Below are 26,125 nucleotides of genomic sequence, written 5' to 3' on the forward strand. Positions count from 1 at the left end.
AAGCCGTCTAGGCGGGCGAGTATGTTTAAGTGACCCAATCTATGAACATTTTTCGTTCGTTTCTTTCATTAGCTATTGAGTGTGCTTCTAATTCTTAACTGGTTAGTGATATATTCTAAAGACATAGTTTAAATTGTTTATCCCAAAGCGGGGTTCTTCAAAACAAAACAAGGTGCCTCAACCCGCAACCAATACCTTGGAGCCCCCAATGCTCGCCCCCAATGAATAAATACAAGGTGTACTAAGTCCATAGCGACCTCCCTCTTTCTAAACAATAAAATAATATACAGTCCACTAAGAATAAAAAAATAATATAACCAAAAAACTATTCGTCCGTCGAATCACCAACGCTTAGACAACTAGCTTTAGAACTTTGAAGCCTTTTAACATTAGAATGAAAGTTACGTCTGGCTTTCAAAAGAAATGTTCTAACGATATCGTACCTCAAATTAAGTACTTTAATTTCAAAATCAAATCCGGCAGTATCACAAACTCGATCGTTTCCTCCTCCAAATCACATCTACATCTGTTACCACTGGCCAAGCCTTATTTAATGGCATCTGGCGCCAGAAAGTAGTGTTCAGCCAGAAACCCCGTCGTGAGTCTACAGGCCGCTCTTTTTAATGATAGGAGTAACTTTGTTAGTCTAAGGTTGTAAGACCTACACATAATCTTCGACACTTTACAGCCCCGCGCTTGGCCGATCATGTCCACCTCTCGCCGTCTCTTAATCTCGATCAATTTAATTGCGACGCTTAAGGAGCAAACTTTAAGGGAGGTGCTCTTTTTAGCTAATTCATCCACGTTTTCATTCCCATATATTCCCTCATACCCTGTGACCCAATATAGATGTATGCTTCTCCCTAAGCGAAACTTTCAAAAAATTTACTGGACCATTTGTAATTTCGACTCTTTTGATGCAAACCTCAAGCTCATTTATGACTTTCAAGTTCTCGTTCAAAGTGCAGTTACAGTAATAGGTAGTCTGCCATTGGCGCTGTACTCTTGGCGATTCACTTAAGAAGTAGAATGTGTGCAAATGCTTCCCGACCTGGAAGACCATTTCAAGGTACCTGTTATACTTACCTTAATTACAATTAATTTTTGTGTGATTTTTTCAAAAAAGGACTTCATTATACTGACTTGGTGGCTGTAGAAATCCACTTAAGCATTTTTTTTTAATGATTCCTAGACATTTTAACAAGCAAGCCTAGATCTGTCTTATTCGCGTTAATATTTCTGATGATATATCATTAAATGGTCGAAAATTATTTTTAATGTGATGAAAAGCTTTATCCATATATTTTCCATTTTCTATGAAAAATGGTCTATCCTACCATCAATAACAAACATAATTCTCTCTTTCCTTGGATAAAACGCGAACTGCCTTCATCCCTTGTAAATATAAAAGCAGAAAATCTAAATTTGCTGCCCTTTTATTCTTTTTTTTTTCATATAATAGTTTTATATAAACCCCCAGCGGGTTAGTGGGTTAGAATATACCCGCGGTAGGTATGCCGGTCGTAAGAGGCGACTAAAGTACCAGATTCAAGGGATTGTGTAACGCAATCTTTTCAGGTTGCCATCGCAATATATAGCTTCTCCAAATCCAATTATCAACCTCACCTTCGAGCGGCGAATCCCGTTTCACAAACAGACGAGGCTCTGGCGACCCCAAGCTCCTCATGGAACTTGGGGGTGGGGAGGGAGGGATGGCCTGAAGGTTGAATGTGGCCATATAAATCGTTCCCGAGATGGTCGAGCTAGCACCTTACCGGAGCGTACCGGATCTGTATCCGGCAAAGGACCATCACATCGATAACACTCCCCGAAGCCATCGGGGAGCAACCTTATCGCTACAACAACAATATATAAACTGCTTTTATACTTTGAAATCATGCTTACAGTAAAATTTTAATATTATTTCAATGTTGAAATATAACAATTCTATGTACAAGGAATTTTCAGAGAATAAAAACAGTAATTGATGTCCATTGGAAAAACTTTCCGTCCGTTCCCGAAAATCGACACTGATGATGATACAATGCCGAAACCAATTTGTCTCGAAGCCAAATTTGACAAGGATGACAGAAAATCGTTCCAATATAAATCAATTATCTACCCTGTCTGAAAATCAACAAAACAAAATTCGTCAAAAAGAGTAATATCTATTTTAAACTTGCCTTGGCAAATTGATTTACTGATTTTTCGACTGGCAAATTTCAGATGTTCGAAATATAATGTAAACTATTAATCTTATTTTATCTTTAAATTTGAGTTTTTAATTATTACTTTTTAAATTAATAAGTAAATTGGCGTCGCAGAAATATATTGGCATAAAAATTCCTAAAAGGTAGTAAGTGGACTTTACTACCATTTTGCTACGGATGGCAGTATTGACTACACAAAAATCTAGCTGTCAAGACCATTCAAGCCCAGCTTATGGCATATCAGGCCATCCAATCAGCCGCAAAAAGTGATACATTAGCTGGGTTTTTTTTTTTTACATCTATAGATATTTACGCTTAAATTTTATATGGACTGCTAAGCGGCAAACTTTAAATACACCTCTGAATTTGCCGCGCATAAAATTAATACTACTAAATTTCAATACGCATTATACTTAGATGTAACTGAAATATATGTCTATGTTTCACCTCAATACTAATTCTATATATCACCTCTTAAAATGGTGTGTATCCACTATTCATCGCAACCGATTCAGATATATGTTATACCAAAGATTATCGAAAAGTAAAGATGTTGCAGTAAGTAAGTAAGTAAGTAAAGATGTTGCAGGGACGAAAAATCGTGTCCAGCAAGCTTCACAAAACCTCTAGTAGGTCACATTCACCACTTACCACAGCAGAATTTGTTAACTACCACTGTCTGTATTTGTTATTTAATAATTATTTGTACACTTTTTATTCAGCTAATGTGTTCAGAATTTACATTTCTACACTCTAAAACTACAATCAGTGTATTTTGTGTTTGTATTGAAGTTTTTGGTGTGGTGAAAGTGATCTACTAGAATTTTGTGAAGCTCCGCTGCTTTCCACTGAAGTTTGCGCCTGCAACATCTTTACTTTTCGATAATCTTTGGTTATACATTATGACCCCCAGAAGCTTTGTGTCTTCGATTTTAGGTACACCCTGTTCTGTAGCTAGTTATTTAACTACTGCCTGTAGATGGGTCTCCTAAGCTTTATCCAAGCGAGTATACGCGTTATTTTACGCGCAAACGTAAACGTATACGCGTGTAAAACAAACACGGCTATTATGCAGTTAATCACAATTTGTCAGGGGAGAAGTCGCCTTAATTAGCAATTTATACCACTGTGCATGAAATACTACGCTGGGGATGAGAGCATACTTCCATGTCTCTTTACCACCTCTTTCGCAGATACTTGGTGCTGCCACGCCATTATCATTGCCTCTATGGTTGTTGGCTCGTACTCATATTCTCCACGTTACGGCACAGTCATTGCCAACAACACCAAGTTATCTAACTACATACATACAAACATAAGTATACAACAGAATAGCAGCTGCGTAAGGAACGAAAAGGGGGCTAAGTTGGCTGATAGCTAACGAAGCGCAGCACACAATAAAACACAGAAAACGCCAAGAAACAACCAACAATACAATCAACGCGAATACAGACAAAACTTATAAAATGTGCACATGTATTAGACACTATGCTGGTGTATACCCAATAAACATTTTTGTTTAAGCAATTGAGAACCAAATTGTGTCTTATATTACAAGCGTTAGCAGACAAATGCATGTCAAAATAAGGGTGGTCAGTGTCCTCTAGCTTTCTGGTATTAGCATTGTCGTTATGAAGGGGTAACCTGGCATGAGCATGAATTGACAAATCTTAAACCACTTGTAATAAATATCCTTACGAAGGATCTAGCCCCTTGTAATCTATGTGAATAATGCAATAAGTTCTCTTGGAAATTTTCCATGTCTTAATACACATAATCAGGCAAGGCGGTACATTTATTTTAAGACATTTTTTCATTTTGTTCGATTTTCTGGAGAAGCTAGCAGAATGCACAAAGAAAGCGCGCTGTAGTCTGTCCTGCTAAGGACGAATTCGAAATTGGCAAAAATGCTGGAATACCCCTAGTTTACAAGTTTACATATATCCCGCGTCACGAGGCACTGGGTACGGCGTGGATCGGGTACAGATTCCACATTGCGTTTGGTGCCACTGTAGGTGTTGTACAAAGGGCAGCACTTATTTCAACCATCGCCAATGCCTGCACTGCTTAGCTCCTGCTGACGAGTTCTACCAGAGTCTACTGGACTTCCTGTGGTGTGAAGGCCCTTCCAGTTTTCGCTGGTAGGACATTATTGATGTCTTACTCGATGTCAAAGAAGTCGACCGGTATCAGTTTGACCACCGAATATAAAACCGTTTCTGACGTGTTGAGATTAGAGTTGTCACGAATATTCGGCAACTATTCGGTATTCGGCCTATTCGGCCACTTTTCTGCGTAATAGTACGTATTATTCGGCCGAATACCGAATACCAAATCATGTAAAAAAGACGCGTTATATTACACAAAATTATGTATTTATTTCCAAATTACAACACTTTAGTATTTAAAATTCATCAGTGGTATGTTATGATGGATAAAAACAGGCTTTTCAGCATTTTTGGGTAGCAAACGATTACGATTTTCATCGCAAATGTTACCAGCCTCAGAAAATAACCTCTCACTATACACGCTACTTCCAGGAGAAGAACTTTAGCAAATTTCGAAAGGTTTGGGTATTGTTTTTCGTTTACTAACCACCACTTGTAAGGATCGGCCTTCCGATCTAGCGGATAAAAATCCAACTCGTTTGCGACAGCATTCTTTCCACGTCCCCCTCATCATTAGCATTTCGCATATTATCTGTAGCGACTTCCTCAAAGCAGTTCCAAAAACTGTCGTGTATTTCAGTAGTCCTATCATTTTCATTCAAGTTTCTCTTCTTATGAACTGGAGAAGAATCGTCATCTGTACTACTAGATTCATCACAAATAAGATTCATCATAACTAACTCGCCCCGACAAGCATGTATTTCGTCCCGAATATTCGGCGGCCTAATATTCGGCGCTTCGGCCGACAGCGTTGCCGAATATTCGGTATTCGGCCAATTCACTATTCGTGGCATCTCTAGTTGAGATGGCGAAAATCTATTTAGAGGAATATTTTTCCTTACTCAAAAACCAACTCAGTATTCCAGAGATTTTAAAGCGAAGGAGAATAGGCTATATGGTAGAGACGTCAGCGGTATTCACCGCCTTTGAATGACGATGGCTTTGAACATTTTGCAATACTTGGTAGCATAGCCTAACATCAGACAATGAGCGTACATGAATGCCAATCGGCTGCAAGAATCTCCCATAGATATCATAAGCTATGCAGGAGCTATTCCATCCAGCTACCAAGACTTTTAGGGATCAAAAGAGTTAATGGCCCAAGGGGATGTATAGTGTTCCTCTTACTCCAATCGCTAGTAATGAAGCCTGCCCAACTGTGACATTAAAAAATTTGTGTTCATTAGAAACCCAATGGGTTTCTCGCCGCACATCGTCCAGCTTCCATTAAGATGCCACAATGTAGGAGAGTCAATGTATGAAACTGGAAGTAAAGCCTGGCTCATATTTAAAAATGCCCAACCCTAAATTGAAAGCTGTTAGGTCACTAATCGTTTATAATAACACTATTACCGGCCAGATTGAAGTTTTTTAACACGGTATCTACTACAGTTTCGGATAGCACAACTTCTGCCGCACGTGCCCCTGTCAGATGTTCTTCCAAGCTTGCAACCATACAAATAAAATATGGCCTAAGAAACATAATTTCAGAAAAGTACGTGTACTGCTGCGGTCGTGCCTAACCTTTGACAAGTGTTCTCAAAGAAACAAGTAACTTTCATGTACTCAAGCCCCATCGCAAAAAAACCGGAAACGTAATGGATACGAAATGCCCGTGTCTCAGCCAGGGACGGAAAATAATAATAATTTTTTTTTCGGAGTCGAAAATCTGTATTTTTATTTTTTGAATCCGATAGAACTAGATACACTCGGACTTTTAAAAATAACTTTTATTTCGGTCTTAAAAAATTAAAGTCTTGATTTAACTTTTATTTCCGGACTTTTATTTTTAAAAGTCCGAGTGTAACTAGTTCTATCGGACTCAAAAAATAAAAATCCGAAAATAATTTTTATCTTGATCCAAATATATTTAAAAAAAAAAAAATAAATGTAAGGCGCGATAACCTCCGAAGAGATCTAAGGCCGAGCTTCTCTTCCAATTTGCGTCGTGCTCCTCTTGATTTTTCCCTACAAATTGGCCGGACGGGACCTACATGTTTTATGCCGACTCCGAACGGCATCTGCAAGGCAGATGAGTTTTCACTGAGAGCTTTTCATGGCAGAAATACAATCGGAGCGCTTGCCAGACACTGCCGAGGGGCGACCCCGCTTAGACAAATTTCTTCTAATTGAAAAATCTTATTTCTAAAATTTTGATGTTGCTTTGCCCGGGAGTTGAACCCAGGGCATACGGTGTGATAGGCGGAGCACGCTACCATCACACCACGGTGGCCGCTATTAATATATTTAAAGTCCAAAATTAATAGCTTTGCAAGGACTTATATTATAAAAGGAATAACAGTTTCAGCCCCTGGTCTCAACTTTGACAATAAGTGCTTCAACAGAATAGTTATGTAAATCCAATAGGAAAATTAACATTTGAGATTTTTTCTCTCGTGCTTGTTGGGTATGAGCGACGGCGGATATATGTACATACATATGTATGTAAGTACCTATGTTAAGTTTTATATGTGTAGATATACCTCTGCATGTGCATACGCTCAACACCATACAACTTTAGCATTCATTCGTGGTGTACACTTGGCTTCGCTTGACGCTGACACAGCGATGACGGCACGTTCAGATTCATTCTGCGATTCTTCGAGGACGTAACGAAAAAAGAAATTTCGGTGTGCGCGTCATACTCTGTTGCTATAAAACTAAAGGGAAGGCAACTAAGAAATCGACCGACCGATCAAATAACAAACCCATCTTTAAACTAAAATACGTTACAAATAGCGTGCAAAAACAACTTAAAAGAAATAGAGATTTATCTTCTTTCATTAAAGAATCAAGAATAACGAATTAAGAATTTCAGAAGAAGTGTAATTGAGTAAAGAATTGAATTAGTTATTTCTTGTGTGCATAAAAACAAAACAACAAAAAAGCAAAAGAGATTCAAGTGAAGTTTTTAGAAAAAGGAATTTCGACAAATTGTGGTGAGTTTTAAAAATTTATAAGTTTTATTTTTTTAATAAAAAGAATTAAAATACAAATAATAAGAAAAGGCAAAACAAAAAGAATTAAGTGAAATCATCAACTGTTTCTACAAAAACACCATTTACAGAATTGCCGGCTTCCAGACGATAATAAATAGTCACGACTAAAAAAACAATAGTGTGTGAACAATTTGCGGTACATTTTTGCCACAAAAAGTGCTTATTAGAATATAACATAAAAACAACAAAAACACGCAAGCACTCAATCCAGTGTCAAAATCTATAATCTTCTATTGCTTTGGAACGGAAGTGTGGAACTCACGTGTAGCCAAAAGTAAACTAAACACTGTGCGTATATATGTGCGTGTGTGTATGTGGTGGCGTGCGTGCGTATAACAGCTGCATGCATATTAATTTGTTCAGTGTATATATTTAGGCGAATACGCGTGCTGTTGAAACCTGAAACAGTGAAAGCAAGCAAACACAAAAAATAGAAATAAATGCAAAATACGAAATAGCACGATTTCCGCTTGACAACCAGACCACACCACACCTCCGCCCGCCCCCCCCCCCCCCCTAAAATTTATGGAGTACACAAACAAATATGTTTATAACATAGATGTATGTGTGTATGTGTGTTTGATGCGAAATGTACATATATCAAATGCTATAAACAAACACCCACAATTTGGAAAAGTAGCATTGAAATCATCATAAATATATGCGTTCGTGCAGACGGAAATTGAAAAGCCGGTTTTCGGCAGTTTTTTTACGATTACACATTTTTATGCTGCATATCAACAAACACAAAGTATTATACATAAATAGCAAACGAAATATCAACAAAACATACTCTTGATTGAAACTTTTCAAAGATATTGTGCGAATTAGAAATTTATTATATTGTCCTTGTGAAGATTGGTTTAATTGATTGCAAAAAAAACTATTAGAATATATTCGTAACAAAAGGTTAATTATTCAATTTTATTACAGAGCAAACAAATTCCAAAGGGTTATATATATACTTCTATTTGCAATGTTAGAGTTTAATATTTTATAAAAAAAAATATTTAAACAAAGGACATTTAAACTGAATGTTTTGACTGTTTTCCTTAGCCAAACAAATCGAAAACGACGATAAATACTAAAAAACAGGTTGGATACTTTCAGTGTTCAATTGTACAAAGTTAATGAAAAAAGCATTTGCTTTGACAAATTGACTGCATATGTATGTGTGTAGAATATTTTATGCAACTAAGCGGAAGAGTCAAAAATTATCTTAAATGATTTTTTAGTCGAATGCAAAATCTAAATGCGTACTACTTATTGCATTCGACCTGCCGGTACTATCTCTGTAAATCGCCGTGACAAGGCATTAAGTTGCTATAAGCAGTTATAAATAGTGACTTTTTACAGAGTAAATTATTTAATTGGGGTATTCTTATTATATTTTTTACACAGTTTACAAAAGCAAAATATCCTGGAGACATATGTATATGTGATCCGGTCTATGAAAAGGTGGCTTATGACTCAAAAACAACAGCTATTAAGAACTATTTGTCGTTCTCCTTTGAGTCATAAGCCGCCTTTTCATATAAATATATTTGTCAGCAGTTAAATTGATAATGAGTTCACGTGAATACATCAAGTTAGTTTTTTTGCTATTTTTGCGTTGTTTGGCTCGGAAAAACTATAAGGCAAAATTTTAATTGAAGGGTGGTTCTTGTTCTGTGCAACTATGATGTTAAAAAAATGTTCATACACTTGAATAAATTTTTGTTTGAATTTTTTTTTTTTAATTCATCGTTTTACAAACCCCCCTTGCGGTATCTTTTGCTAAACCATTTTTTTAACAGTCATTCAAAAAAAGCTAAAATCGGGAGCAATGCTTAGTGCCGGGTCAAAAAAAAGCTTGAAATTAGTATTAGGATATTTATATTCAAATTTAGAAAGTTGAACACATTTTTAATATTTTAAACAATAATAATTGAATATTCAATTATTATATTTTTCTAAGAGAAACTGAAAAGAAAGGAAGAAACATTTACTGGCATATTGCGATGGTACCATTTCGAAAACCGCCAACGTAATCATCATCAGGCAATTTCGTAATGTTATCAAAGGTTTCACCGATATTCGAACCGCGAATATTCAATTATTATAAGTAAAAATTTAACACACCATTAAACAAACAAACATATTTTAAACAATAATTAAACTGGTTATAAGCTTTACTGGGACGATACTTCTTTATTTTGAACAAAGAAGCTTTAACAGAAAATAACTATTTTTAAAAACAGCTAAGGCATTATCGTTAATAACGCCAAAAAAGTGAAAGTAATCCAAAAATTCTGCGCTTTGAAAACCCAGTGGCCCACTTCAAACATCTTTACTGATGATATATTTTGTTATGATGGTATTTCTCAGATTTGCGAAACAAGTAGTCCGAGCTTATCCCTTCATACAAATTATTAATAGAAAAATGCATGCTTCTCTTCTGTTGATATACACAACTTTCTGGCAGCGGACCAAAGTTAATATGTTCTTCTATGTAAAAAAGTCGGCGGCCACCGTGGTGTGATGGTAGCGTGCTCCGCCTATCACACCGTATGCCCTGGGTTCAACTCCCGGGCAAAGCAACATCAAAAATTTTAGAAATAAGATTTTTCAATTAGAAGAAAATTTTTTCTAAGCGGGGTCGCCCCTCGGCAGTGTCTGGCAAGCGCTCCGATTGTATTTCTGCCATGAAAAGCTCTCAGTGAAAACTCATCTGCCTTGCAGATGCCGTTCGGAGTCGGCATAAAACATGTAGGTCCCGTCCGGCCAATTTGTAGGGAAAAATCAAGAGGAGCACGACGCAAATTGGAAGAGAAGCTCGGCCTTAGATCTCTTCGGAGGTTATCGCGCCTTACATTTATTTTTTTTATTTTATATGTAAAAAGGTGGCTAGATTTTCGCTGTCTCTGTATTGTAACAGATTTTTAAAAATAACTTTAATCGATACCAGTTTGAAGCGGAAAATAGCATAACAAAATCTATGCCGATAAATCGCAGTTTTGATTACTATTTCATCTTTGGGCTAACAGAATATAGTATACAAAAAAATGCTATATAGTTATTAAAGTTGGAAAGGCTATAACGTTATATTTGTTGTTGTTATAGTAGATCACTCTGCTTAATCGGTTGAATGTAACGAACTTATTAAAGCCAATTGTTTTTGTTTTATCGGCCTATTGATAAAAGATTCTAGCATCGGACTCGAGCTCAAAGCATATAACAATAATTTGTATATTTATTATTGTTTGTTTTTTTTTCTTTTGAATTTTTCTTTAATTGAAAAATAATTTTTTTATTTGAAATAGTAGATAAACAGCCGCTTCAATTCGGTATGAAGCTGTGACTGTCACCTTCTTTGGTGTGTTTTTAGGCGAGCGATATTCTGAGTTAAATTTTGCTCTACAAGATTGTTCCATGATAGAGTACTCCGCCTCTTTTGTCAACCTATACAAAGCTTTTGAACCAACATGGTGTACTCAATTTTTTGTAAAGAATAGTCATTGCATCGGATAGATAACAGGCCGAACTAGCGGTCAACATGCTTTGTATATGTTCTTAATTTTTTTTTTCGGGTAAAGTCAAAGAAATGGCCATGAAGATAAAAATTTGCTAGAATATTAAGGAAACCGTTTACTTTATCTTTAATTCGCTTTTTTTTGTACTGATTTTTTAGTTTTGAACTGCACTTTACGTTAGACAACTCCAGAATATTAATTTTATGGGCTTTCGTTATCGAAAACGAATATAACGGCTATGTCGTGCTGTGAAACGGGCCGTGAATATAAGGGCTTTTAATTAGATATGTATGTTTTTTTCGATTTTCTTGGAATGAACTAATTTGACTTCTTCTGAGTATTTTTAATTTGAAGCAAACGATTAAGCGTCGAATAGTTTTCCTCAAAATTTAAATACTTTTTTGTTTTGGTATAATATATGAGGCTGTTAGAGCAAAAGTGGTGTAAACCAAAATTTTTGTGCGTTACAGTTCTAGTGTAAAACACTTTCTTACAATAAGACCTTTAATACCATAATGGACTAAGTATATAGCGCTTAAAGTGTAACTCTTACATAGGGTATAGAATATCATAGCAGTATACTAATATTGTCTAAGGCAGCATACATACACTGATAGCCCCACAGGTTTATTGCATAAAAGCGTTTCAAGCGCCAGTCATAATTTTCTAGGAGAGCAAAAGTATAAAAATTTATTAAACAACTGATTTTTTAAATTTTTTCTGCTCATCACAAGTTTGATGTATGGCGAAAAATTTATATTTGAACAATAAGAGAGGGCAATAATAACGGTTAAGTACAAGAAGTCATAGTAAGCAAAAATTGGCGCTTACAACGTTTTTCGCGATTATCCTTTATATATCAAGATTTATATGAACCGAAATTTAAGAGTATCCAATCCAAAATTTGTGATCAATTCGCGTGCTGGAAAGTTATACAAAGTTAAACTTTCGGTATTCAAACCTAACTCTTGTACAAATATTCGATGAGGGACCTCAGGTTATTTCAAGTAGATATTATTTCCTTTTCTCAATATGTTTTAACTTTCCTCAGATAATTAAAATCGACAGTTTTAGATCATCGAAATCAACAACAATGCGCATATCCTATCATTAAAAGAAACGCAGTGAGCTACTCCCTTTACCAAAACAAAAATGTAAAAAAATTCAGAAAAAAAAGTACTGAAACGGTCTAGTACCGCACATATTTAGTTTCATTTGCAAAAATTCCCATTTAAATCTTCAATTTAGAGTGTATACCGACGACATTTTGGCGCCGACGCTGTGCTATTTATATACAGTTATTCACATATAGCTAACAAATGCTTTTGCACTGAAGAAAAACTGGAGAAGCTGGAGTGAAATAAGAAACAATATTGATTTGAAACAAAAAAAACATTAACTAAAAATTTTTGTTCTTCAAGAATTAAAAAAAAATTAAAAAAATTTATATTTTAAATAAAGTTATTTAAAAATTTCGAAATAAAAAAAAACTGTTTCATTAAAAATAATAAATTCACGCAGCACAAAAAAATTCAAATGCAGAATATCATAGCGAAAACGCACAAACAAACAAAGTTGCTTATCAATGCATAAAGCAAAATATAAGCATGAAGAACGTGATAAACGCACAGAAATGAAACTTAAACAACAAAGCTACAAATAAATAGCAATTTGTGAGATTCTAAAATAATATTTTTTTTATATATATATACAGCAAATTGCATGCGTAAAAGTGTTGTGAGTTAAAGAGGAAACTTGAAGAAATTATAACGAATTAAATTGTCAAAAACAAACCCATATTCAAGAAGCAAACTACAATAAACTATATTAGTTACGTTAACTAAAATTACCGACGGTATCTGTTGTTTTTTTTTTTTTTGTTCTCTCATCAATCATATTGAAAATAAAATAAAACACCGTGCAATAAATTTTTAAAATACATATATAACTGTGAAACTAAGAAGTGAAAATGTTGGCAGCTAAAATGTAACAGTAAAATACAAAATCAATCAAAAACGCATTATGAAACAAAAGAATCCAAGAACTCTTAGTGAGTGCATTAATAAAATATTTCATGTGTGAAAAAATGCACGACTACGTAACGGAAGTATTTACAAACATTCAAATGTAGACAATAATAAATAAAAATATAAAATAACAATAAATAAAATATTCACAAAGATACAAATGACGTACTGAAGTTGTTAACAAAGTACTGAAATAGCACGTGCTTCAAAATTCCAATGAGATAAATTTAAAAGCACAAAACTAAAAAAGTTATCATCTAATTTAATCAACATAACTGTGTGTGTTTAATTAACAGCAAAAAAGAAAAAAAACATTTTTTTATTATCAAAAACGTACACAGTAAAAACTGAAGAAAAAAAATATCACGTGTAGGTAAGAAATTGTTTGCTAACCCAACAGCTAAAAGGATCTGAATAAATAGCAAATTCAAAGCAGAGAAATAAAAAATTAAAGAATATAAAAAAACACAAAAAATGTGCAAAAATTATTTCTATCTGCGCCTTGCTAACTGATTGTGTTTATAGAAAAAAATTGGGTCAAGGATATTTAGCGCAACGCATGCACGGGCAATAACATCAACGATCTTTTTACAAGTATTTGCTGCCAATAAAAAAAGTAAGTTTCCTTAAGGCCGCGGTACAATGACATTTTTCATATAGATGTGTTTAACACAAGCTTATGTATTCCAATAACATCGCCACAATCAACCAAGATGTTGCGTTTGTAAATATGAAGGAACTTCAGACTTGGCAATTGAAGTTTATTACGCCTTGCCCATTCACATACAAAATTTCGCGAACCACTACCTCCCTATACAACAAAATGACTTGCTAACATATTTTATGTCGTATTCGATTGTTATATTGCAGTTTTAATTGCGAAAAATGTTAGAAAATTTACCAAACAGTAGGAAAAATAATTTCACTTGCAAAGTGTGCTAACACCCTTAGCCAAAGCAAATGTCAAATTCTTCTTCTTATGATTCTTTGAACAAAATTTGGGAGATGGCTACTTTTCAATATCAGATGGCGCCAGTGTCGCTTATTCTATCATTCTCCACAAAAATGCGTGCAATCTACTCATAATTCATAAGCTTGTGTTAAACTCTTCTATATGAAAAAATGCCTATGTGTCAGAGCTATTAGGTTTTAGCCAACATAAAGCGAAACAGTAATTATTTTAATTGTCTTATTTTAGTTTATTTGTGCTAAAATTGTTTAATTAAGTAATAAAAGTTTATGCATGCAAATTTAATGTGAACTCGCGATTATATGTGAATCAATTTTTAAGGTCCATCATGCGTATGATGTGAAGTTTTTAATAATCTGTTATCGCAAAATCCATGAGGAACTTGGAGTCGCCTCGACTGTTAAAGAAACTGGATTTGCCACGGGTATGTGTGGTTGACAATTGGGTTGGAGAAGCTATAAATTGCGCTGGCAACCCCTTGAAAGGGTTGCACTATAAAACCCCTTGAATCAATTTGGTATTTAAATCGCGTCTTACGACAGGCATACCTGTCGTTACTATATTCTACGTCCCCTAGCCCGCTGGGGGATGTTTAATTAAGTAGTAAAATTTTATGGTTGAAGATTCTAATGCGAAATCGCGATTATATGCAAATCAATTTATAAGTTCAATAGAAAATAAATATTCGTACCTATGATGGATTTTTTGAAAACCTGTCATCGCAATAACTTTTGCAAAAAAAATTGACGGGAAAAACTTTGAATCGTAATACGGAAGAGTCCTATCTAGTGTTAGTTATTCCAACCGCGTTATAGCTCTTTAACGTTTAATAAATAGCTGATACAGATTTAAGATTAAATTTGACTGTCGACAATCTATTTATTCATTAAATTGAACAAGTTCACTTCTGAAATTTTGAAACGAACTAACGAACAAGTTCAATTTATAAGATCAATTGTTTCGTTCCTTAGCTCAAAACATCTCCTACATTCACATACCGAGTGCAGAGAGATCACTAGATTATCAAGGTTGCCATCTCAGAATTTATTTACAGAAAAACTATTTCAGAATATGTTAAAATAACCCCTATATCATCTTGTGTTTCAAAGACTTTTTTTTCGTAATTCTCTTTGAAAAACACGCTACCTCAGAATGTTTTTCATGAATGCCATATCTCAGGTCCAAATTATGTGATAGAGAAGGCGTGATATTGTACTCAGTACTCGTTTTGGTAAATTTCAAATGAAATTTTCGAATTATCTTTCTGATCCATAAACACTGCGAGCAATTTTCTGACAATTTTATCGTCTTTCATCAAGATGAAGCCAATTCGATTCGTTTTGTAGTAACTAAGGCGATATAAATTCATTTCACAAACATAAAAATACCTTAACGGAATTTTTTCCTCCAAGCAGATATTAAGCTGATAAACAACTGTAACGTATTGTATATCTCTTTATTTATTTATGTTTTGAGAACTCTTTTCAATAAAATGTTTTTCATTTCCTAAAGACGTTGTTATGGTGCATGGACCATGCAGCATGGCCCAAAAAACATTTTTTTTTTTTTTGTAAATACTTAAAAGGTGATCAAATCCCTTTAGTTCTCTCTACTCTATTATGTTGTAAGAACATATATCACAGTTTTGTTTATGAGAACCGAATTCATTCCCATTTTTGGATTACCTAACTGCCAGTAGCGCTTCCTGTTAACCTAGCTTTGGCAAGGCATTGGCGAGGGTTTTTCTTTTTGCCCCAGAATTGTCAGACTCTTTTGTCACAAGATTTTCTTACATCATTATATATCTTCTTTGCCAATTTCAACTTCCCAAAACATCCTATTGAATTACCTTCGCGATACAAAAACACGATCATCCTTATCTTGTATGACAGCATTACCTATAGAACAGAATATTAGAACTTCAAAAACCTACCGTACTTATTTCAATAAAATTAGAAACATAGATACAATTGCCTATCCGACATAATATTTAAAGAGACCTCTCCTCCGTATAACTTTTCGATGTGCAAAGACATTCCAATCAAGAGGTATTCTCGACATATGTGTGGTTGCCTACATTATTTTTGATGTTAAGATAATATTCAAATGTATAATCTATATTAATGGCGCTCGTAACTAAACTAGGATTAAACTTATTATGCTGTTTTTCAGTCAACTAAAAAAGAAGATTGAGCTGAGCTTAAGCGGCCGATCTGGCAGCGTTATCCTCTGGTTAAACTATCAGTCATTTGCGCTCTTGTTTTTTTATACTCATCTGAGCAGAGCTCACAGAGTATATTAACTTTGTTCGCATAACGGTAATCTGTAACGGCATAAACTAATCGAGATAGATATAGGCTTTTATATATCAAAATGATCTGGGTGAAAAAAGAAATTCATTTAGCCAGGTCCGTCCGTCTGTCCGTCCGCCTGTAAGCACGATAACTTGAGTAAATTTCGAGGTATCATGATGAAATTTGGTATGTAGGTTCCTGGGCACTCATCTCAGATCGCTATTTAAAATGAACGAATTCGGACTACAACCACGCCCACTTTTTCGATATCGAAAATTTCGAAAAATCGAAAAAGTGCGATAAGTCATTACCAAAGACGGATAAAGCGATGAAACTTGGTAGGTGCGTTGACCTTATGGCGCAAAATAGAAAATTAGAAAAATGTTGGACATTGGGTGTAGTACCGCCCACTTTTAAAAGAAGGTAATTTATAAGTTTTGCACGCTGTAATTTGGCATTTGTTGAAGATATTATGATGAAATTTGGTAGGCACGTTACTCCTATTACTATATGTGTGCTAAAAGAAATTAGAAAAATCGAATGACGAATACGCCCACTTTAAAAAAAAAATTTTAAAAGTAAAATTTTAACAAAAAAAATTTATTATATTTACAGTATATAAGTAAACAATCAACTCCAGTAATGATTTGGTTCAACAAAATACAAAAAAAAAAAGAAAATTTAAAAATGGGCGTGGCTCCGCCCTTTTTCATTTAATTTGTCTAGAATACTTTTAATACCATAAGTCGAACAAAAATTTATCAATCCTTGTGAAATTTGGTAAAGGCATAGCTTCTATGACGATAACTGTTTTCTGTCAAACTGGGCGAAATCCGTTGACCGTCTGTCCTTCCGCTCGGCCGTTAACACGATAACTTGAGCAAAAATCGAAATATCTTTACTAAACTTAGTTCACGTACTTATCTGAACTCACTTTATCTTGGACTATGACCACGCCCATGGTGGAATAACCAGGTGAAGTAAGCCGTCAATTGTCTCGCTCTAAATTCTTCTTTGTTCTGTCATTCGGTTATCTGACATTTTTTCACCAATATTGTCCCCGACAAGTGTTGTTTTTTGTATTTTTTAGGAGTAAAATATGGTAGTTTTAGTACTTTTTTCACATAAATAGGTGAATATCGATGGACCTTTACCGGATTTAATTACAGAGATTCATATTGGAATATCTTTGGTTTGGGCTTCCATAAACAAGGTCGTGCTTAACTATTACGTTCATATTATTAATGTTTCCATTATATAAGTATGTTTAATTTGCTCCGAAAAAAATTGAAACAGGTCTTTGTTAAAGCAAACTATTTGAATTCACATCATATCCAACAAGGATTTTCGCCTGCGCAGCGCTACTGAAGACTTTCGAGAAATATGCAGGAAGACCAAAAATGTCGTATTACACCTTATTTATGTTTACACTTCGCTAAAACAATGGATTTCTAAATTTCTGAAAAATTAGACCACTAAGATAAAAGGAATGTTACAGTTATGGATTGTAATTTAGAATATATGTATACGGGTCGATCGGATTAGCACCTTCTAGGCCGACTCCTATTATATACCCTGACATATTTTAGTAAATAGAATACCTTAAACTGGCAAGAGCTTTTGGGAGATCTTCTGATCAAGTTTGTATGATATATTAGAAGGTCATATGTTTTACTTCCGACTCTCAATGTCAAATAAACAGAGCAGATGGACAGAAAAATAGATTTTTAGAGATGGAAACACATTTAAAGTATTACGATCACTTCCATGTGTGACTGTAAAACTTTTCATCAAACCCGAAAGCCATTTAAGTGCGCAAAGTTCCTACAGTTCAACTATATAATGGAGAACACCTCCCCCTTGTGTCCGGGTTTTCGATAAAAGCTTCAACTGCAGTAGAAGTTGAGGTCAGTTTACTTTAGGCGCATTATTGAATTTTACTACTCATCACAGTTTAAGTTTTTTAATTTTATTCGATGCCTAAAGTAATATAAGCTCGCACTGGTCCTGTGTATCCCTTTTATATTGGCGTTAGGTAGCACAGATATGCTGAAAAAACAGTTTCTTTAATGGCTTTCGTAGCAAGGTATTAATTTTTCTACTCCTACTTTTCCAAAGCGGGTAAACATTTTACCCTCTCCTGACCGTTTAATATACATCCCTACCGTTTCAGATAGCATACATCTTCTATCTTTTTTTATTTACTTCAACTGGTGATTCCACCATAGACCACGCGCACTTTTTCGATATCGAAAATTTCGAAAAATTGAAAAAATGTTATAATGGTATACCAAATATGAAAGAACGTATGAAACATTGTGCTTGGATTGGTTTTTTGACGCAAAATATAACTTTAAAAAAACTTTGTAAAATGGGTGTGACACCTACCATATTAAGTAGAAGAAAATGAAAAAGTTTTGCAGGGCGAAATCAAAAGCCCTTGTAATCATGACATGGTATTATATATATAAATAAATTAGCGGTACCCGACAGATGATGTTTTGGGTCACCCTGGTCCACATTTTGGCTGATATCTCGAAAACACTTTCACATATACAACTAAGGCCACTCCTTTCTAAAACCCTCATTAATACCTTTAATTTGATACCCATATCGTACAAACACATTATAGAGTCACCCCTGGTCCACCTATAGAACTAAGGCCCACTCCCCTTTAAAATACTCTTTAATACCTTTCATTTGATACCCATGTCATACAAACACATTCCAGGGTTACACTAAGCTTATATTCATACATGGTGATTTTCCCTTATTTGATAAAGGATGAAGGAAAATCGTTCCAAAAATTTCACCCTTGGTCTACAATTGGTCGATATTTCCCAAAGGTATGTGATATGGCATTAAAAACCACTTATAAACCATATACGAAACCCTACGAAACCAATGCAGCTAAGAGCTCAGCTGAGTATGTAATGTTCGGTTTACACCCGAACTTAGCCTTCCTTACTGGTTAAAAATTAAATAGTTCATAAATCCGTTTTCATTATTTTATCAGATTTGGGTTTAGAAGTTCTATCACTTATCAACATTAGATCATCTATAAACATCAACCAAATAATTCTAATCAAATATAAAAAACGCATCCTTGACACGCTTCTTCCTAAACACGATTTTTATCATATTTACATTCATTGGACTTTTCATATGCAAACCTCTGATCAAAATATAATAAAATAATAGGGGGACTCGTGAAAGCATATATACTGAAAAGGTGTAAAATTATATCCATTTACACGCGCTGTTATATGAACGCACCTAGTAATATTCTTGATAAACTTATTTATCAGCTGTGTTATTGGCAAAAAAAAAAAACAATTTTTGATTATTATACAAATTAACAAGTAAGGAAGGCTAAGTTCGGGTGTAACCGAACATAACATACTCAGTTGAGAGCTATGGAGACAAAATAAGGAAAATCAATCTGGGGTAACCCTGGAATGTGGTTGTATAACATGTGTATCAAATGAAAGGTATTAAAGAGTATTTTAAGAGAGAATAGGCCATAGTTCTATGGATGAACGCCATTTAGGGATATCGCCATAAAGGTAGACCAGGGCTGACTCTAGAATTTGTTTGTACGATATGGGTATCAAATGAAAGGTGTTACTGAGCATTTTAAGAGGGAGTGGGCCTTAGGTCTATCGGTGGACGCCTTTTCGAGATGTCCCCATTAGGGTGGACCAGGGGTGATTCTATAATGTGTTTGTACGATATGGGTATCAAATGAAAGCTGTTAATGAGTATTTTGAAAAGGAGTGATCCTTAGTTCCATAGGTGGACGCCGTTTCGAGATATCGCCATAAAGGTGGACCAGGGGTGTCTCTAGAATGTGTTTGTACGATATGGGAATCAAATGAAAGGTGTTACTGAGCATTTTAAGAGGGAGTGGGCATTAGGTCTATAGGTGGACGCCTTTTCGAGATATCGCCATTAGGGTGGGCCAGGGGTGACTCTAGAATGTTTGTACGGTATGGGTATCAAACGAAAGGTGTTACTGAGCATTTTAAGAGGGAGTGGGCATGAGGTCTATAGGTGGACGCCTTTTCGAGATATCGTCATTAGGGTGGGCCAGGGGTGACTCTAGAATATGTTTGTACGATATGTGCATCAAACGAAAGGTGTTACTGAGCATTTTAAGAGGGAGTGGGCATTAGGTCTATAGGTGGACGCCCTTTCGAGATATCGCCATTAGGGTGGGCCAGGGGTGACTCTAGAATGTTTGTACGATATGGGTATCAAACGAAAGGTGTTACTGAGCATTTTAAGAGGGAGTGGGCATTAGGTCTATAGGTGGACGCCTTTTCGAGATATCGCCATTAGGGTGGGCCAGGGGTGACTCTAGAATGTGTTTGTACGATATGGGTATGAAATGAAAGGTGGTAAGGAGTATTTTAAAAGGGAGTAATCCTTAGTTCTATAGGTGGACGCCTTTTCGAGATATCGCCATAAAGGTGGACCAAGGGTGACTCTAGAATGTTTGTACGATATGGGTATCAAACGAAAGGTGTTACTGAGCATTTTAAGAGGGAGTGGGCATTAGGTCTATAGGTGGACGCCTTTTCGAGATATCGCCATTAGGGTGGGCCAGGGTGACTCTAGAATGTGTTTGTACGATATGGGTATCAAATGAAAGGTGGTAATGAGTATTTTAAAAGGGAGTAATCCTTAGTTCTATAGGTGGACGCCTTTTCGAGATATCGCCATAAAGCTGGACCAAGGGTGACTCTAGAATGTTTGTACGGTATGGGTATCAAACGAAAGGTGTTACTGAGCATTTTAAGAGGGAGTGGGCATTAGGTCTATAGGTGGACGCCTTTTCGAGATATCGCCATTAGGGTGGGCCAGGGTGACTCTAGAATGTGTTTGTACGATATGGGTATCAAATGAAAGGTGGTAATGAGTATTTTAAAAGGGAGTAATCCTTAGTTCTATAGGTGGACGCCTTTTCGAGATATCGCCATTAGGGTGGGCCAGGTGTGACTCTAGAATGTTTGTACGATATGGGTATCAAACGAAAGGTGTTACTGAGCATTTTAAGAGGGAGTGGGCATTAGGTCTATAGGTGGACGCCTTTTCGAGATATCGCCATTAGGGTGGGACAGGGGTGACTCTAGAATGTTTGTATGATATGGGTATCAAACGAAAGGTGTTACTGAGCATTTTAAGAGGGAGTGTACATTAGGTCTATAGGTGGACGCCTTTTCGAGATATCGCCATTAGGGTGGGCCAGGGGTGACTCTAGAATGTTTGTACGATATGGGTATCAAACGAAAGGTGTTACTGAGCATTTTAAGAGGGAGTGGACATTAGGTCTATAGGTGGACGCCTTTTCGAGATATCGCCATTAGGGTGGGCCAGGGTGACTCTAGAATGTGTTTGTACGATATGGGTATCAAATGAAAGGTGGTAATGAGTATTTTAAAAGGGAGTAATCCTTAGTTCTATAGGTGGACGCCTTTTCGAAATATCGCCATTAGGGTGGGCCAGGTGTGACTCTAGAATGTTTGTACGATATGGGTATCAAACGAAAGCTGTTACTGAGCATTTTAAGAGGGAGTGGGCATTAGGTCTATAGGTGGACGCCTTTTCGAGATATTGCCATTAGGGTGGGCTAGGGGTGACTCTAGAATGTTTGTACGATATGGGTATCAAACGAAAGGTGTTACTGAGCATTTTAAGAGGGAGTGGACACTAGGTCTATAGGTGGACGCCTTTTCGAGATATCGCCATTAGGGTGGGCCAGGGGTTACTCTAGAATGTTTGTACGATATGGGTATCAAACGAAAGGTGTTACTGAGCATTTTAAGAGAGAGGGGGCATTAGTTCTATAGGTGGACGCCTTTTCGAGATATCGCCATTAGGGTGGGACAGGGGTGACTCTGGTATGTTTTTGTACGATATGGATATCAAATTAAAGGTATTAATGAGGGTTTTAAAAGCGAGTGGCCCTTAGATGTATATGTGAAGGCGATCTCGTGATATCCACCAAAATGTGGACCAGGTGATCCAGAAAATCATCTGTCGGGTACTGCTAATTTATTTATATATGCAATACCACTAACAGTATTCCTGCCAAGATTCCAAGGGCTGTTGATTTCGCCTTGTAGAACTTTTTCATTTTCTTCTACTTAATATGGTAGGTGTCACACCCATTTTACAAAGATTTTTCCAAAGTTATATTTTGCGTCAACAAACCAATCCAGTTACCATGTTTCATCCCTTTTTTCGTATTTGGTATAGAATTATGGCATTTTTTTTATTTTTCGTAATTTTCGATATCGATAAAGTGGGCGTGGTTATGGTCAGATTTCGCCCATTTTTTATACCAAGAAAAAGTGAGCTCAGGTAAGTACGTGGGCTAAGTTTAGTAAAGATATATCGGATTTTGCTCAAGTTATTGTGTTAATGGCCGAGCGGAAGGACAGACGGTGGACTGTGTATAAAAACTGGGCGTGGCTTCCACAGATTTCGCCCATTTTCACAGAGAACAGTTACCGTCATAGAATCTATACTCCTACCAAATTTGAGAAGGATTGGTAAATTTTTGTTCGACTTATGGCAATAAAAGTATTCTAGACAAACTAAATGAAAATGGGCGGAGCCACGCCCATTTTGAAATTTTCTTTTATTTTTGTATTTTGTTGCATCATATCATTACTGGAGTTGAATTTTGACTTAATTTACTTATATACAGTAAAGATATTAAATTTTTTGTTAAAATTTGAATTTAAAAAAATTTTTTTTTAAAAAGTGGGCGTGTTCTTAATCCAATTTTGCTAATTTTTATTTAGCACATATAGAGTAATAGTAGTAACGTTCCTGCCAAATTTCATCATGATATCTTCAACGACTGCCAAATTACAGCTTGCAAAACTTTTAAATTACCTTCTTGTAAAAGTGGGCGGGGCCACGCCCATTGTCCAAAATCTTACTAATTTTCTATTCTGCGTCATAACGTCAACCCATCTGCCAAGTTTCGTCGCTTTATCTGTCTTTTGTAATGAGTTATCGCACTTTTTCGGTTTTTCGAAATTTTCGATATCGAAAAAGTGGGCGTGGTTATAGTCCGATATCGTTCATTTTAAATAGCGATCTGAGATGAGTGCTCAGGAACCTACATACCAAATTTCATCAAGATACCTCAAAATTTAATCAAGTTATCGTGTTAACGGACGGACGGACGGACGGACGGACGGACGGACGGACATGGCTCAATCAAATTTTTTTTCGATCCTGATTATTTTGATATATGGAAGTCTATATCTATCTCGATTCCTTTATATATGTACAACCAACCGTTATCCAATCAAACTTAATATACTCTGTGAGCTCTGCTCAACTGAGTATAAAAAATGCCAAGATTAAGTGAAAAATCAAAACTAAAACGTCTTTACTAAGACATACTTGTAAATGACTTGCTGATGTTGGAGATTTCTGATGAAAATGCCTGCTGTAATGTCTGCAAAGTTGCATTCCTTTGAGTTTACCGCGTTTACACAATGAAATGTGCGCGTAAATTTATACAAATTGTGTAAATGATTTTGCATACAAAATTTGACAGCTCATTTACGCACTAGATAAATTTATACGTTTACACACTTTATAAGGCATTTATAAGGTTACATGAGTCCCCCTAATTTTAGAATTCACAATCCATATAAATAATAAAAATGCAAAATTATATGGCTCTATAATATTTTTATTATTTGAAATATGGGAGAGTTTACATATTTTGAGTGTAACCCAAATAACTCACTTGGTAGTAGTCACGTAGCCTACTTCATTTTATGATATCAAATATTTTGAAATTATCATTTATTTAAACAATTACTTCATTTTTTTGTTTTTGTTTGTGCACGAGGTTTTATTATTTATCGCTTAGAACTTTTGCGTATGTTATGATTAGACGCAAATAGAAATTTAATTAGGCAAACATAAAAACCGCACCCAGTTCACAAACGTTGCGTTAGTAAAAAAAAATTTTATTTAATTTATTTAATAATTTGGGAAAAATTTAAACAACGTGACATCAGGACGGACAAGGCGACAGCTGTTTCGATTATACCTTGTAAATCTCTTCAAAGCCTTTTCTCCCGGGAGTGGGAGTCGAACTCGCACCCCTACGATAGTTGAAATGGTTGTAAACGCATTCAGCTACGTCATGCCTGTTGTGAAGTCTTTCCCAATTGCCTTCTTTATGCATATTTTAATCTTTTACACATTGCATACTTCGTATGCAATTATGTGTTAAAGCTATGCTTGGTACGGCGGTTTTCAAAGAAACTTTGGTTTTTGTTGCTGTTTTCGTTCTATTTATAGAACTACAACGAATTAACCAATTTTGTCTGTTTGTATGATTTTTTAATAATCGGGGATTGCCCATATTGCTTTTTTTAAATGTATGAAAACATTTATTTGAAGCAATTTTTTAATTTTATAATTTATTTAATAATTTGGGAAAAATTTAAACAACGTGACATCAGGACGGACAAGGCGACAGCTGTTTCGATTATACCTTGTAAATCTCTTCAAAGCAATTTTATTTAATGTTTTTTTAAATTTCTACTTTGACATATCAGTCAAAAGTTGTACCCAAAAATTAAGCCGTAAATTAATGCTAGTTTTATTGTAGTAAAATTGTCACGTCAATATTGTAAGTATAAAACTTAACATTCATAATTAGTCAATGGCATGACACAAAAAACCACGAGATGAGTCGAAATTAGGAGAGTATGATCTCCGATTTTGTACAAGTTAGAATATTTGCAGAAACTTCGAACAGTAATCATGATTTAATTTTAAACTATTTGTTCGATTTCTGAGAAGAAAAAATCAGTACTTTTTTTGAGAATCAAACAAAGGTAATTATATTTTAGAAAAGCTCAAATGAATATTAGAAAAGTGCAAATGTACTATATATATTCCGATTGCTTTTCAGAAGAGCTCAATATTATATCAGAAAAGTCAAATGTATTTCAGAAAACCGCAAATGTTTTTTATAAAACAGAATAGTATTTCAGGAAACAAACATTTGTGTAGAAAGTGTGATATAAGCACATCAAGTGTGCTATCGACGGAACTGCGTCGTGGCTCATTCAAAAAGGAGGGGGCTGAAAAACGATGCAAGAACTTTTAAAGAAGTGGACGACTTTAAGCAACGCTTTGACAGATTTAGTCATTGTATGCGAGAAAGCGCCATATCATTCTGATTTGAAGGAAGCCTGTTATAACAGATTAGCAACTCTTTTAGGTCTGGAATCTTACTTTCCGTTGTTCAATGCAGTTGAAAATTCATAGTAAAAGTAAAGTCATGCGTGAAAACGAATATGGCACTTTCTAGCATGAATGGACCAGGAGTAAGTGAAAGACATTTGTAATACTTACATATATGTAGAAGGGGTTTATACGACAAAGAACAACAACACAGCACTCAACTACTTTTTTAGAAGCTTCGAGATAATGTGGCTTGTCAGTTGGATGTGATAACATTTGTTTTATAATTTTATTTAATTCGCTGCTTTTGTCATCCCATTGGCTTGTTTGACTTTTTGTTTAGAATAAAATTTCATTTTTGAGAGATTTTAATGAAATATGTGAGTCTTCCTGAAATACAATTGTGTTTTTCTGAAATATATTTGACTTTTTCTGAAATAACTGTTCCATCTTCTGAAATAAGTTTGAGGTTTTCTGTAATACATTTGGAAAATCTGACATACAGTTGCCTTGAGGCTTTCTGAAATACAATTGAGATGTCTGATAAAACACATTTGTTATATTCTTTAAGAACTCAAAAAGTTTCAAAATACATAAACTACGTTCAATCATAATAGAAAAGTACTTTCTCTTTTTTAACTGAGATACGTACTAAAAATCCACCAAAAAATGATACGCTATTCTACAAATGATCAAGGTGTCGTGGTTTCA

General features: G+C 35.2%; 1 protein-coding gene and 1 long non-coding RNA gene across 6 annotated transcripts in view; both read left to right on the top strand.

Moving 5' to 3' along the window:
- The window catches only part of Tet (Ten-Eleven Translocation (TET) family protein), an 841,485-nt gene that overhangs the window by 575,853 nt on the left and 239,507 nt on the right, over positions 1-26,125 (top strand). The window lies entirely within an intron of this gene.
- The window catches only part of LOC137252957 (uncharacterized), a 123,290-nt gene continuing 104,076 nt past the window's right edge, over positions 6,912-26,125 (top strand). For both annotated transcript variants that reach the window (XR_010953687.1, XR_010953688.1), the window contains exons 1-2: positions 6,912-7,317; positions 12,138-13,532. This is a non-coding gene — a long non-coding RNA (uncharacterized lncRNA). The remainder of the gene's footprint in view (positions 7,318-12,137; positions 13,533-26,125) is intronic.

This window comes from Eurosta solidaginis, chromosome 5 (genome assembly GCF_040869045.1).
Source record: "Eurosta solidaginis isolate ZX-2024a chromosome 5, ASM4086904v1, whole genome shotgun sequence".
Lineage (NCBI taxonomy): Eukaryota > Metazoa > Arthropoda > Insecta > Diptera > Tephritidae > Eurosta > Eurosta solidaginis.